The sequence below is a fragment of the Tenebrio molitor genome, chromosome 2, assembly GCF_963966145.1.
Source record: "Tenebrio molitor chromosome 2, icTenMoli1.1, whole genome shotgun sequence".
Taxonomy (NCBI): Eukaryota; Metazoa; Arthropoda; class Insecta; order Coleoptera; family Tenebrionidae; genus Tenebrio; species Tenebrio molitor.
The window spans coordinates 19080285-19096211 of record NC_091047.1 but is presented as its reverse complement, the minus strand read 5'-3'; the positions used below and the strand labels follow the sequence as shown (position 1 = coordinate 19096211).

At 33.7% G+C, this 15927-nt stretch overlaps 1 protein-coding gene across 2 annotated transcripts in view; it reads left to right on the top strand.

Moving 5' to 3' along the window:
* pxb overlaps positions 1 to 15927 on the top strand; it is a 173087-nt gene that overhangs the window by 92601 nt on the left and 64559 nt on the right. Inside the window, exon 2 of one of the 2 annotated variants that reach the window (XM_069037452.1) lies at positions 11362 to 11410. The exons of the other annotated variant lie outside the window; for it this stretch is intronic. The gene's annotated coding sequence lies outside the window, so the exon portion shown is untranslated. The remainder of the gene's footprint in view (positions 1 to 11361; positions 11411 to 15927) is intronic. 2 annotated transcript variants of the gene reach the window in all.

The window sequence follows — 15927 nt, the reverse complement described above, 5'->3', positions numbered from 1 at the left end:
TGCTTTGAGACGGATAAATGGATCTTTTATGATAATGAAGACGTGTCCCACTCCGAAAAAAAACATATAAATTTCAACATGACTAAATTAAGTCGTGTACCTATAACTTAAGTATTATCGGCTGCTTTACTACTGCCTTTCGTGCCTTCGACATCATTATGCAACCGACTTATTAATTTATGAATTACGGTTGTAGCGATGGCAGCGCAAAACGACCAACACAACACCTGCACCATCGACCGTCGAAATCTTGTTCTGGTTGGGCAATAATTCATCTTTCTAATTTTAATTTGAATTACTTTTTTATGTGTTATAGGTATGCAGATTTTTTCGTAAGACCCAAACACTACAAACAGAGTTAATATAAAATAATAGTGTATTATTCAACTCGCTTATAACGATGCGAGTAGCATAATCATTGGACTGAGTAATAACCATTGCACGCGAGTGTAATACAATACTTTTTTTAGAACGTACAGATTTCATTATTTTCACTATCAAAATTTATTTATGTGTTTGAAAACGGGAATTGTGATTTTTTTCAAATAATTATGACAAGCATATTGCACTGTATCATAGGAACGCTATAGTATAAGACTCTAAGTGAAGATTTGCAAATACAATTTTGCGGTTGCTCACAACCCGTGTTAATTAATTATTACGCACGTCCGTGGGTAATACAAAGCATTACTTAACGGTGAACTCATGTATAATGATTGTATTATTGAGCAGGGTAGAAAAGGCTACAAAATGTGGGTGTTTAAAAAATCATGTCAAAACTCGGCAATTCAATGCACGAAGAGGATTTGTGGATTTTTCCGAAAGGAACGTAAAATATGATAGTCGGAAAAAAATTAATTCGGTCGGTGTTCAGCGTACATTTTGGAATTAAACGAAAACGATTTAGTTGCGAGGTAAAGCAATGTAATGGATTTTTTTTTTGAGTGTATTAGAATCGTCCTGTACAGAATTACTAGATGCTTAGATTAAAAATTCTGCAATTTGATTGATTCATTATTTCTGAAATTAAGTGGAATCAAGTGCAAGAGAGCAATCAGATGTAAAAAAATCTGCAATTTGACTGTTTCATTATTTGTAGAATTAAGCAGAATAAAGTGGACGGGAACAATCACAAGCCCCTTTTTATGAGGTCACCACAAAGCGTAAAACATTTCTGAGTCGTATGTGCAAATATAAAATGCGGCGCTAGTTGCCCAATGACGTTTTTATGGAGTAAATACATAAATAATTTTTACTTCAATTTAGGGATTTTCCGGAAATTTTATTTCGAATTCTGCGGACTTAATGAGAAGCCATCTAAAATTAATTACACGGAAATACGCCCCAACAGAATTAATTACTTTTTCAATTTATGATTTTTTTCGGTGGCGCTCATTCGGTAATTGCTATCACTTTAAACAAATTTTCATCTTACCATTGCGCTGGTTCACAAATTGATTCCTCTCCGGGTACCTTCGCAATTACCACGTTCAAGTACGCTGCATAATTGTTTGTTATTTACATATTTTAATTTAAAAATAGGACAATTATTTTAAATAAACTGAATTTGCAGAGATTCAATTTAGATCGAGTAAAAGTTTTTATACTTTTTAAGAGTTCGTTCGATCTCGAAGATTTCATTTTATTGACACGGTAAAGAAACACTAATGACTGACTAGACTTTTCAGTTTTTCCGGGGATTTGCAGTTTTTTAACTTCAACAAGAGAATCTAAAGTAAGCTCTTTAGTTATTCTTCGCGGACTCCGCGCTTAATTACCGCCAACTTTTCAACTCGGCAAATATATACTTATCCAGAATTTTTCCACACCATCATGGTTGAAATCAGATTACTACCGTACGAACCGGGAGAATATTACTACAGGACAAAAGTGTGTTTAACTGATTTTAATAGGCGCAGTTTAATCAACCATAAGGACGGTAAGATAAGAGAATTCCATTACGAGTCAATAATTACGATCTCTTGTTGCGTTGAGCTGAGAATTTCCAGTTTGTATTCAATTTGGGCTACAATAGATGTTGATGAATCAAAGGGATGTGCCTTACCCCTTACGCACCAGTTGAATACAAATATGTCTATCTAAATCTCAAGATCGTTCGCTACTAGAACAGTCGTGTATATTACACGATCAAAACTTAAACGCTTTAGGGATCGATATCTGCCACCCCCAAGTCCCTTTTCGATTTCACTCATTACGAAGCTGTACAAAAACCGTAGCCTCTCATGTACTAATAGCGAAAAATTCTAATGCGCTTGTACGAGAGTCGGGAGACAGACTAAGTGGCTTTTAGCCACCAATCCTATCGATCTCATTAAAATTGTTCCAAGGCTCTAAGACTTCCGTAAAATTGTGCATGCTGGAAGAAAATTTGTAAATTCAACTTGTTTTACCCCAAAACAAAATACTTAACATTAAAATGAGATTTTTTCTACGACCGTGCGATTATTATGAACCATTTATCCCACGTGCAGTAAAGTAAATAAAGAAAAAAAATTTTATACATAGGTTATTATTAATTGATATTACTTATTACACAGACTAGGCTGTAAAACCTCGCTGTGCAAACTTCACATGTATGAAATTAGTTATTTATTTAACGAGTTCGTGTGTAATTTTGGCTTTTTTTGGCATGAGTGGACCAGTTTAAAACTCGAGTGAAACGAGAGTTTTAAAGGTCTACGAGTGCCAAAAAAGCCCAAATTACACAAGAACGAGTTGAATACAACGTTTTTTTGTTCGACGAGCCCCTTAAAGGCTCCAAATCGCTAAAAATCTTTAAAATTAGCTTGACGTTTCGTTTTGACAAGTTGTCAACTTTATCAAAATCCGTTCACACAGGAGAAAATTCTCAAATTCTGACAGTGTCGAACAAAAAAATAATATATCTCTCTTCGGTTGAGACATATTATTTTTATGGTTTTTTAAAATGATGGGAGAAGAAATGAAATTGCTTGATAACTGCAAAAGTTATAGATCTTTAAAACTGGTAATATACTATACGCCAATTTTTTTAACACTCCAAATTTTAAAATCTGAGCTATTGAGAATTAGATTCACTATAAAATAATTCACAGATGAGAATTATTATAATTTGCAGCCTAATAGTACCTGAGACTGAATAATACTGAAAGTACCTAAATGTGCGAAAAATAATAATCGGGCTATATAGAACTATCCTGAATTCTCACCTGTGTCGCGAGCGGAGGTGATGGATCGCAAGACATTCTTATCACACCGGAACTAGAAGAAAAATGGCAAAGCCGATACGAAGTTTTTGGTTGTGTCCAATATGAAATTCGTCCTGTCCTATTCCTATGATCTTAGTACCGTGCCGCAATTTCTAGTTAGACTTAATTAAAAGCTTTATTGAAAAAAAAATAGTTTTACTTTTATGAAGAAGAAAAGGAAAACATGCGAAACAATTCGTTTAAAAGTAAATGGTATTGAAAGAAAAAATCTTGCATTCCGAATCAGTTAACTGCTTCAAAGAAGCAGCTTGATAGACAGATGATGAATGCCTTTCCTGACTGAAGAGAAGTTATTGAGTGTAAAAGTTCCTATTCATTAAAGAAAAATGTTGAGTAAGACGCGATGACGAAGTCAAGTTGGTTAAGACCCTTCGTAACGTAATTAGGTTATTTGGATTCATTACAGCACTATTCAACAAGTCAATACATTATTTGTAAGTCTTGAATATGTTAACAGTGTATCGAATCAGACAAGATAGATCTATTCTTGGAATCGGTATTTTTCTGAAGACGTAATTATATTGTTACAACAGGTAGTGCTACTTAGAACGTCACGTATGCAAAGAAAAAATTACCGCTGTAGGTGTTACCTCCATTTCTAACTAAAGAGCATGTCGCATAATTGCTTTTGGCGTTTGAAAATTTAATTTAAGGGTCATTTTTATAAAAATTTAGGTTTTTCAAATGAAACTGTACCTACTGGAAACTTTCCGCCAACTTCAGATTTAATTAAAAAGTAGTGGTGAGGGTGGAAACTTTAATCATTCTGGGAGTATAAATTATGGGGTTTTTACTCCAGCGCGATTGTTTGTTCGCACACCAAGAACAAATTGGAAGTGTTGAGAAGAGATAGGTTAATGATGACTTGGGCGTAGATACAAATTAATTGCACAGTGGGAAAGTGTATTTAATTAATTATATTCCGGAAATATCAAACGGGATTTCTAATTTCAACAAACTTTTGTAATGCATGCATTAAACAGGCGAACTATAAAGTTTGCTTTGTACCAAGGAACTTTCGGAAGCTACCCCAAACATTAGCGGGAATCTGAAATTGTAGAGCCGCGTTTCGGGGAGGAACAGCGAAATGATTGCTTCGATAATTAATGGCGCCTCAAACGTAATTGAAACAGTTTTGAAACGTTGTTATCTAACGTGAATTGCGTACAACAACATTATTTCTGCCGAATTTCAGAATGGTTGTAAAGCAACAGTCGACGAAGAATTTTCGTTTTTAATCTGCAGGGGGTGAACGAACATATCAACAACACGCTTTCGGAAAGATCCGATTCGCAATTACGTTATTGAAAAGCTCCAATTTGGTTAACTGCTGATTAAGTTGTGGTACAGGTATGAAATGTCCGTTTACCACATCTGCCGTTGTCACAAGTTCATGTGGTTTTGGCCCACAAAACGGCCCTCGGGGACGCACACACTGCCGGAATTCATTTACCTCCAACATATTGCACACCGTGTTTGATATTCAACACTAGGGCAATTTGCCATTTTTTTGCCCGGCTTGTGTGTGTACATCGGGATAAAGTGATTATGGAACTCATCAATATTCCCTCGTGGATGTGCGCTGCAACCGTTCGCCAAATTATTTTTAGCCCCTAGATACCGTTTTTCCACAATGGCAAAGTGCACTAAAATAATGCTCCGTCGGTCCAAGATAACTTTTGATTCATTGCGCACAGCCACTCTTATCAGTTATAACCAATTATATTAACATCACCCGATAGTATTGCTTCACTTTTGTGCAAATACTATCCGATGGTGCTGTGCACATTTGTTACAAACAAAATCGACTGTACCTACTGTTGAACGAACACATAAATAACACCGCTTCGATAAATTTTAGATAAATTTGCAGTATAACAACACCGAACAAGTTTACACTGCTACTACATCGGACATTAATTTTACCTGTTCATTTTACGTTAGGAGAGATAGGCGAACACTAGTCGAATAAATTTAAATGTTCATGAGAAAATATAGATTCAAAATGAACATTCAATAATTGCCGACACTTGAAGAAAAATAGTTTATTATACAACATGTGTAATAAGCACGATTTTCTTTACACGTGAGAAATTTACACGCATGAGCGCAACGAGTGAAAAAAAACGCTTTGTACACAATTGAATGCATATTTTTGCAGTATTATTGTCTCCGTAAAATTAAACTACATATTACGGAAAAAAAAAATTAATGAACAATTACATATTTGTACAAGTAGTTATGAAAGTCATACTTTTTTCACGAACTTGCAGATTGATTAACGAGGGGGTAGCGCGAGTTAATCAAGCAAATAAGTGAAAAAAAGAGACTTTCATAACGTGTTGTACACACTATTTTTTTGCATATCGATGTAAGTTGAGAAAATTGGTCTAAAAGGATTTATGAAAAATTACAAAAAAAAAAATAGGTACGCTTTGACAATCATCTCCAAGGAAATGGAATAAGATGATACAAAAAAATGCTACTTTCACTACGATTTTTCGTGTAAAAAAGTGCTACTTTCACTACGATTTTGCGTGAAAAAAAAAACGATATGCAAAAAAATATCAATCAAATGGCATTAATTTCCTACTATTATTCTCATCAAAATCTGAAAAAAAAAAAATATTTTTTTATTATTGAGGTGCTGGTTTACTTTAATATCTTATTTTATCATATTTATTTGTAATTTATCAAATTGCAACTGGAGTACCGCAGGAACCGGTATTGGAGCCTCTTCTATTTTTTGTTTATACAACGGATTTACCAACAAAGCTCAATTGTGATCCATTATTATGTGCAGATGGTAAAACGCTTCTTGCAATAGCAAATAATTATGTAACACAAGATGTAAATAAAAGGGAGTCATTTTTGAGAGCTCCGAAGTACTACTACTAAAGAATTTAATAACAGAAGGGTAAAATTTTTAGGGATCTAGTTGATAAGCATCTTACACTGGCAAGAACACATAAGGTTGTTTTTCAAAAACAGAAAATTAATAAGAAGATTGATACATAATTAATAGAAGTAGCAAAAACCACGTATTTTTCAATTTTTTAAAGCATAGTAAATTACGGTATATCACTGTAGGGTTTCTCCCAGGATACGAAAGGAATATTAAATATTCAGAAAAACGTAGTAAGGATCATGACAATGCCGCAAGCTTAGACCATTGTAAACCGCTTTTCAGGAATTTAAATATTTTAAGAGCAATATCATTACTCATTTTCAATTGCTTGGTAGGTATATGGTAGAGAAAATCTGAACAAATATAAAAAACGTGGGCACTTTCATGAATACACTTTAGTTAGGGAAGGTTTAAGTGTGCCACCCGAAAGTTATCCAACAAACAGTCTTGTATTCAGTTATCTGATCAATTTAAGAAATTAAGCAACTTAAGATATATAAAAAAATAAACAGATTTGGATTAGAGGTTTACAAGAATATCCTGATGACAGATATCCTGTATTATTCTATATTTTTTGTTTTTCATTGCATATTTGGTAAGTTCGCATTTTTTAATTTATTTTACTGCTCGTCAAATGTTAGATGGCCGCTGAGATTCGGATGCGCAATGGTAACGGTAGGAGTGGGGACGTCACTTGTTCGAGCGTCGCAGCAGTGGAAACACTGGTACACTCCGAACCATGGCTTTTAAAAGCACAGTGAAGCGGAGTTAGAACAAGTCGATTTCTGTATCTGAGTGTACTTTTCGGAATTATACCCCACTTTACCACTTCACCTTGTCGCATCTCGGTTCCACATCTTGCATCGCACTCCCTCTTCTGCGCATCCTTAGCGGCCATCTAAGATTTGACGAGCAGTATATCTACATACGAGTATTGTCATTTTTTCCTGACAAACTGAATCTCATGCGAAAGAATGTAATAAATAATCTGTCTATCTATTCTTTGGCACTTTGCATCAAAGTGATAAACCGAAGATTCATCCACAGTAACAAATCTTTCAAAATATTCATCCGAATCCTGGTTAATATTGATTAAATTTGCCTCAGAGGTCAGTAGTTTAATGCGCTTTTGATCGCGGCTATAAATTTAACTACTCGTCTGTCGTGGAGAACTATGTCATTAACTAAATGTTTTCTTGAGTTACAAAAGTTTTCAGGTGGAACGAAGATTCTTTATCCAATAATTAAAGTTTTTGGACCAGATTTACCTAATGCGTCACTTCTTAAATTCTTACGAACTTTTTGTGGCAAAAAGATCTTTACAAAGATCATTTATTACTGCTTGAACCTCGATTTTATCTGTTTTAAAAATAAGATAAGTGATATAAGTGATTCTTAATTGTAACATAGGTAAACAGTCGTTGATAAATATATAGTTTTTGATTTTTCTGTCAAAATTTTCCCTAGCATCTGATTAAAAGTTAACCGTTTCATTGCTTGAAACTTCCAAACATCAAAATAAACAAATTAAAAAGTTTTTTATATTTATTTAAGAACTAAAGAGCTGTTAATCCTCTTTATTGCAGTTTTCGCAGCCGAATTAAAACTGCAACTAACACTGAAGAATACCACGTACTGAAATCGTATTCCAAACCTGTTACTGAAACGTGAAACATAAACGTATTTCAGTTGCCGGAACAAAATATTTAAATGTACAAACATAATGTGTCAAAGCAAAAACTGAACACTAATCGAAGTTGAAGATGTAGATTTTTGATATGTAAAAATAACCAAAAATGTATATTTATATTTTTGTTTTAAATTCTACAGTCATAACTTACACGCTAACTCAAATACAACTGTAAAACTTTGTTCTTGAGCAATAATGTTGATTTTTTCCTGCCATAAAACAAAAAATGTGTCTTTAATATGACAGTTTAGTAAATAATAAAAGAAGGTTATTAATTTAATTTAGATTATTGTTCTACCAATATGGGCGCGAGTCGAGACCGCTTTTATGTTCAATTTTTCTGATTTTTTATCACCATGTTCCCACAATTTATTCATATCAATTCAATTTTCCTTTCTATAGAAGCCGTACAGAAAAGAAATAGGCATGAAATAGGAGAATATTTATGTATGAAACTGTCGTAGATACAATATTGACGCAATGTAGGAATAAAATAAACGTTAACAAACCACTTTACGACCCTTTAGAAGAATAATGCACGGTATAAAAATGTAAATTACGGAATAAAAAATATATGTATAAATCATAAAGTAATAGTAACACAACGGAAAGAAATTTGATACGAGAAGAGTAGAGAAAATTTTTTTGCCTTTTAAAACTAACCATGTAGGTTGGGCTAAAATTTATAACGTTGCATTATAAAAACTAAGCTTCTCTTTAATTTGTTGTTGAAGAAAACTCTAGTCCCTGGTTGTTAATTTTATTTTTCCAAATTGTTTCCTTGCTGCCTTCCTTCAGTTTCATATTTACTAAAAATAGAAAAATGAAGGTACAGCACCCAGGCCGGATTTATTTATCATTAGGGATATTTCTGTCAAGTAATAACAATCCTGGTCAAACACAGGGTCTCCCAGAACTGGCGGACCAAAATAACACGGTGAAATCATTATCTTCTGGCAATAATAGGAAAAATATTTAAAAAAATCCATCCTCATTGGATTTTAAAATAAGAACGTTTTTAATTGACCAATCGCGTGTAGATATAAAATTACCTTAAAAAATTATATTGGTAACTATCGAAACAAATTTGATTGTTGCAAAGACATTATAATTGAATATTATGTCATAATAAATTATTTCTGACAATTCTGACAAGTCATTAAAAACGCGTAATGTTTACCGCTTCAGAATATTTTGATATGCTTGTCTTATATGGACAGTGTGATGAGAGTGCCACAGTTGCTCCTTAGGAGTACGCAGTTCGTTTTCCCAATAGGGAACATCCTAGCAGAAATACTATAACCTGAAAAATACTATAACCTAAAAACGTCCGTCATTGCACAAACAATGCGGATACCCAACAATGCATATGCATCATTTGAAATGTATCCATAGTTACAAATAAAGCAGGAAAACTAATTAATAGGTAACTTAACATCAACAACAGCGTTGGTCAGTTTAAATTGCTTCTTTCCTAATCACTATTTAAGATAGATTTTTTTGAACATTTTTCCTATTATTCCCAGAAGATGATGAATTCACCGTATTATTTTGGTCCGCCAGTTCTGGGAGACCCTGTATTACATATTATTTTTATTTTTATACAGTAGAACCCCGATTATCCGGGCCCCGGTTATCCGGAAGTCCGTGTTATCCGGAAACAAAATCGATTTAAAAAATTCCGTTTTATCCGGAAGAATTTAGTTCCAAACTCCGTTTAATCCGGAATTGGCCTTGTTTTGTTAAGATTCTCAGAAGCGATAAAAATATCAGAAGTTTTTAAATTCATGTGGAGCCGAACTCCCACCCCTTAATGAGGCAAATAATGCATTTAGTTTTTTTTTTCTTCATGCTTGGAGTTGAATTATCATCTTCCTCTATCAAAGAAACATCTTTGACGTCTTAGAATAATTTTTTAATGAACACATATCTAAGTATGTATGTACAGATGTACTTATATCTAACTCAATAAATGTTAATATGAAGACCATGATTTCATTAATATAAAGACATTACATTAAAATTTCCGGATTATCCGGAATTTCGTTTAATCCGAAGGGGGTCAGGTCCACATTAGGCCGGATAATCGGGGTTCTACTATATCCACTTTTACCAAAAATTATTATTATTATTATAATTAATGTGTGTATATACCTATAGATATGAATTATTAGGCAATTTCAGTTCGGCTATATTCCTATAATGATTTATTCTTTTGGAATATTAAGCTTGCATTCTGGAGCATAATTAGTTATGTTGCTCAGAGAGTCGTCATCATTTGTGGATACTTTAGAGCTGCTTCACGCCAAATAGCCCAGAAATTTTGCTCCAGATGCAATAACAGAACAAATTCATCAAGTTCCAAGAAACGCGTGTCTAATTACTTCACGTTTTGCTTGGCGAGTGACAGGCGTGCGTTATACACCTTAAACTTGGTTTTATTTTAAATATCCTCCAGACATATTGGTGCATGTACTAATGAAGCAGATAATCGAAAAAACTCTAATGAAACATCATATCTTACAACACCGCAGCATAAGTTATTTTCAACTGGCGCTAAGTTATTTATTCCCTCCTAGTGCACATGTTAAGTACTGGGTCGATTTTTTTTTTACTCACCTTCATCAAAAAATAGTCGAAGATAATTGGATTTTATTTGGAACGTGGCTCGCTGTAATCCTATGATCAATTAATCAGAGATTTTCGGATTCAGTAATGCAATAATAATTAGAGAATAACAACCGAAACGTAAACACTTTTTTTAGAAGCAGGGTTTGACAGGAATTCCATTTGTCTAAATTAAAAGCGTCAACCATGAAAGCAAGGCGACTGCGGCATTAGTGGAAGTATTTCTTACTATTAAAAGATTCCGAGTTCCTGAAAAGTCGCGACGTGATCGTCGACGTTTTTCTAAATTAAAAATATAACACATTTTTTCCTTAATTACACTTCTTCATCCATTATACTAGTTCTTGGAACCAATAAGTAAACGTGGTTTTAATCACAGAAAACTATTTTATCCTTTATATCTTTGAAAAGCGCAAAAAATAATACATGAAGTAGAATGTAACGTAAAATGTATGTTCATATGTTCCGAATAAACTCGATAATTGCTCGACAAATTTGTAAAATTTCTCCAGTAGTAGAGAGCATGATTCTTCAGAAGCAACATAGGCCAAGTAGCATTATCCTATGACGTAATGAGAGTGGGCAGTGAAGTAAAATGTTGAGCAAGTTGGAGAACAGGGCAAGAAGATGAACGAAGGCGCTCGCAAAAAATACTAACTGTATTAGTAAAATTTAAAAATCAAACAATGAGATAGTGGAAAGTTTATAAAAACTTTAACTTAACGATCTATAAAACATTTTTGAGTAAACTAGTGTAAACGGGTAATTGAGAGTGAGATGAGGAAGTAACTATCGCAGATTCTCCTCAACATCTATTTCATTTCTGTGCGCATAAACTTTGAAATAAAGTATTCCTTCTTTTTCAGAAACTGAAGCAGTTAATGGATGTCTTGCACCCTGAACCTTTTTATTTCTGTAAGTCTTTCATGTGACTTTGTTTAACTGATAAAAGCAATTATTTTACCCACCGGCATGGATAACAAAAAATAAGAATCAATTATTGTATTGCTAGCTTCGTACAAAATATAAAAAATTGTCGTTAGTACCGAATGATAGGCAATAACGTCGATGTAAGCCTATTAACTGTATCGATTTGTTGACCTCTTTCTTATTTTCCCAGAGAGAACACTCGAAACTAAACATTCAGTCATCGAACCCTATAAAAAATCAGACTCTTTCTCAAGTTTGCCGCGTTTATCATAAAGATAAGCTTTTGTAAAATGCTCTTTCGCAGGAAAGAGAGCTCTTATATAAATGCCTACCACAATAACTATTATTTTTTATTTCAAATGCTTCTACCACAATACCCTTAGAACATCATTGAACGAACTTTTTTCATAGGCAATGAATATGTAATTTTCGTAGAAATACCGCTAAATTATTGAAGATGAAATTACCAAGGATGATATATTATTACCAGCCTATTTTCGTTTGAAAAAGAATGCTACCAACTGGCGTCAAACCGACATCGCATTACATTTACTTCTTTCTGATCGTACAACTTTCTGTTCAAATATAAATGTAACTCTATTAGGGCTGCATATTGAAGCTGTAAACAAAAAATTTGCAATACTCCGGTGTAATGACTGTACTTTTGTTAACTTCATTCGCATTTAATTTTGCAACTGTAATTTTAATTGCATTAAATACTTAAAAATTATTTTAAAATTTGTGTGAAGCTATTTAAATGCTTGCGGTAATGTAATGTTTGAAATGAACTTATATTCGAAAATTCGTTTGATGTACAGCATTTCAGCTGCACCTACCTAATAATACAAATAATGGAAAAAAACGCAACATTATTATGGTAGTACAGGACATTAAAAAATATGTCAATGAAAAGATTATATGTATGTAGTAAATTAACATACCTGAATATACTCGTAATAGAATAGAACTATATACTCGTATGTACATACTTAAATATGTCAGTGAGAATATAATTCATATTTCATGTGTCACATAATCCCCTTGTAACGATTTTAATTGGCCGAAATATCAGAAGAGAATATCACAACGATAATGTAAATCAAAAAAATATAAGTATATGTACATAACGAGTGACTATTAAAATTTTCACTTGGAGTTGGCTTTGAACGAGTTTTTATTTTTTCTGTTACTTTAGACACACGCAAGAACGAACGACAAATGTCAGTCAGTTCAATTGAAACATAACCAAATTAAGAGAAAAAACATTTATTGAAATGTCAAACTTGTCAGTGTCTAAGGTGCAACGGAAAACAAAGAATGATCCATAGCCAACTCTAAGTGAAAATTTTAATAGTCACCCGTTATATCATTCAGAGTAAAAGGTCTTTTTGTGTTTCGCCCAGTTGCCAACTTCGTCTCGGTCTTCAATCTCTAGGCTTAGCACAAAAAGACTCACTTCTACTCTTAATGATATAATCTACAATGTATTTTAAAACAACAACAACTAGACAACTTTAATACTTATTAAACTTTTTTGATTTTTGTTACTTCACTATAAAGAGTATAAAGTAATAATGCTTTGTGATAAATTATCTTTCATCTTATTATTAAGTCTAAAATCTAAAAAAGTACAAAAAGGAAAATGCAAGACTGGAACGACAGAATCCTTGTACTACATATTTAAAATTTTATTTATGTATGTATTTGATACTGTACTTGAAATAAAATATGTAAATAAAAATACGTTTAAGAATACATACGAGTATATTGGTTGGTTCATGTAGGTATGACGAAGGTGATGGGTAATTCTCTAGTTTGACAAATTCTTCAAATATGTATTATACATATTGTTATTCGCAAAAAATTGTTCTTGAGTTAGCATTTACCAAAACGTTCCTCTATGATTGTATTCAAAAACAGGAATTTTCTGTTTTTTGTCGTCACCAAATATTAATTCATACCAAACAGGTATTACACTCTTTCGAACTTTTCAAGCCTTCAAATTCATCTTTTATTTACACCACTGTTCCGGCGTGTTAATAAATAATGTTATTGAAAAGTTTAAGCTTGATGGCGTCGCAGCGCCGTGATAAATTGGTTAAACACGTTGACGACGCTTAATTTTCAACTCCACCTATAAATAAAACTTTCAAGTGACGTCCAAGAATCCAAATTACCAAACATTTAATGATTCTAATGGCCCCAACTGCATTCTTGGACATGTGCAAAGTTCACCCTACACTCGCGCGCCAAAAAATTACCACTGCGATGTAGACCAATTCAGTTCCTTCAATATTCGGCCTAACATTTCAAATTTTTAAATATCTGTGCTCTACGTGCGACAAACATAAGTATAAATGACACGAAATAATGTATCACATCTCCCTCGCTATTTGAAATGTCAAAGTTGACACCGCTCCCAGCGCCACCGTCGCAAATTCACGCTTCAGTTTTACATTAAAAAACTCCACACCGTTTCATTCAGATTTTATCCGACGGATGGTTCTATCTTGCCTGGCTTAAAAGTTGAGAGGTAGAAGGATTATTTACGTCCAGACTGGTAACGGGTGTTTTTTAAAATTTGACATCGAAGTTGGCGTTAAAAAGTGGATTGTAAACGCATCATCGAAATCTATATCTAACCTCACTTTTAATTTAATTAATCGACAGTTCAACACGCTAAAGTAACTAAAACTAGTTGAGTGTTATACCTAATAAACCAAAAATAAACTTTAATGAAGAAACAACGTTTATAATAACAATAAACAATCAAAATGTACTCCATCAACTTCAAAAGCATTTGCGGACTCTTCAAACAATTGCGGTGCTGGCATTCGCTAACATTTAAGGATTATTCTTAATTTAATCAATTTTCGCAAATATTGCCTGACGTAACTCATAGAGGTTATTTAACCAATGCTGGAAAATCGAATTCTTTAAATAGGGCCACAAAAAGAAGTCGCACGGAGTGAGGTCACAGGACCTTGAAGGGTAAGTCATGGCTGTATTTCGGTTGATGACTGGTCGATCAAACATTTCTTGTATCATATTCAAGGTCTCGTATGTGGTGTGTGCAGGGGCACCGTCTTGTTGGAAACCCGTTCACGATTTCATCACCATGAAGCTGTTCAAGAAATTGCTGCATGATTTCCTGATTCCTTACAGTTGTCAAGCTTCCTGAAAAAATTGGCATCCTCAACTTTTTTGGAAAGAACATTTTTATGGTATTTGTACCGTCAAACAAAATTGGTCCAATAATCCTGGGTCTTGAAATAACCGTCCACACTCCCACCTTTTGGGGATGTACTGGATCCTCTTCAAAGAAGGTTTTTTTGAACTCCACCAGCGCATATTTTGTGAGCTAATGTAACAACTGTCCAAGTAAAACCAAGATTCATCAGTGAACAAACTCCAGTTCAGCAAATTCTCGTTTATAGTGTTAAAAGAAACCTATGTCAGAATTCAACACGTAGAGGATAATCAACTTCACGAAGTTGCTGTACCGCCTGCAGACGATAGGGATACAGGTGGATATCCTTTTTCAAAATGCTGTGACAAGTACTGGTTAACAATTGAACTTTTTGTGAGAGCCGATGGACAGAAGTTCATGGGACTTCTTCCATAACTTGTCGCACGTTCGCAATTGCTTCCTCTGTTCGTTTTGGCGACCACTACTCTTTTTCCGATCAACCGATCCAGTTGCCCGAAAGACTTTAATATCTTGCGTTAAATTATGACGAAAAGTGTTATAGCATCGAGAAATTGTTGGCGGAATTCTTCAAACCAGGCTTTAAATGAATATTGTCATTCACCATCAATGAGATGCCGTTACACAAATATGATTCGACTACGAACATTTTCTGTTATTGCGAAAAAACCATTTAATTTCAACGCCAACTTTAATTTTTAAAAACGCCAAATTTTAAAAATCGCCCCTTATATTGTTGATATTCGCCTCTCTTTTTCTGAACAGGGTGACAACGCTGTAACATTTTGAGTCGCTCATTTTTAGATACTATTCATTTAATAAACTCCCGCACTGTCATAGTGTTTGCAAGTTGCCGCACTGCCGTTCTGAGACTAGTAATTTTTACTTTAACGTTGGCGCAAAAATCTGAAATTTAAAATTTGAACTTAAGTTTAATAAATTCGCTTTCATTCATTCAAAGTATTACTTACACGAAATGGTTGAACAAGAAGAAGTTTTAAAATGTAAAAGAATACAGCCAGAGAAAAACAGAGTATTGTTAATTTTTGTTTGGAAAGAAGAGAATTAACTCCATAAACATAACCAAACTTTTCTTGTTGACATTTTTATAACTAGATTTTGTGTACAGGCAGCTGAAAAGGTATCTCACCTAGGTGCACTCCAAAAAAAAATCAAAAATTTGACAATGACAGTGCGGGAGTTTAATAATAAACGGAGAGTAGGTCCGATACGTCCTTAGAAAAATCGTTTGACGCCCAAGTGACGCGACAAGTCTGGTTGCAATCGATATCAG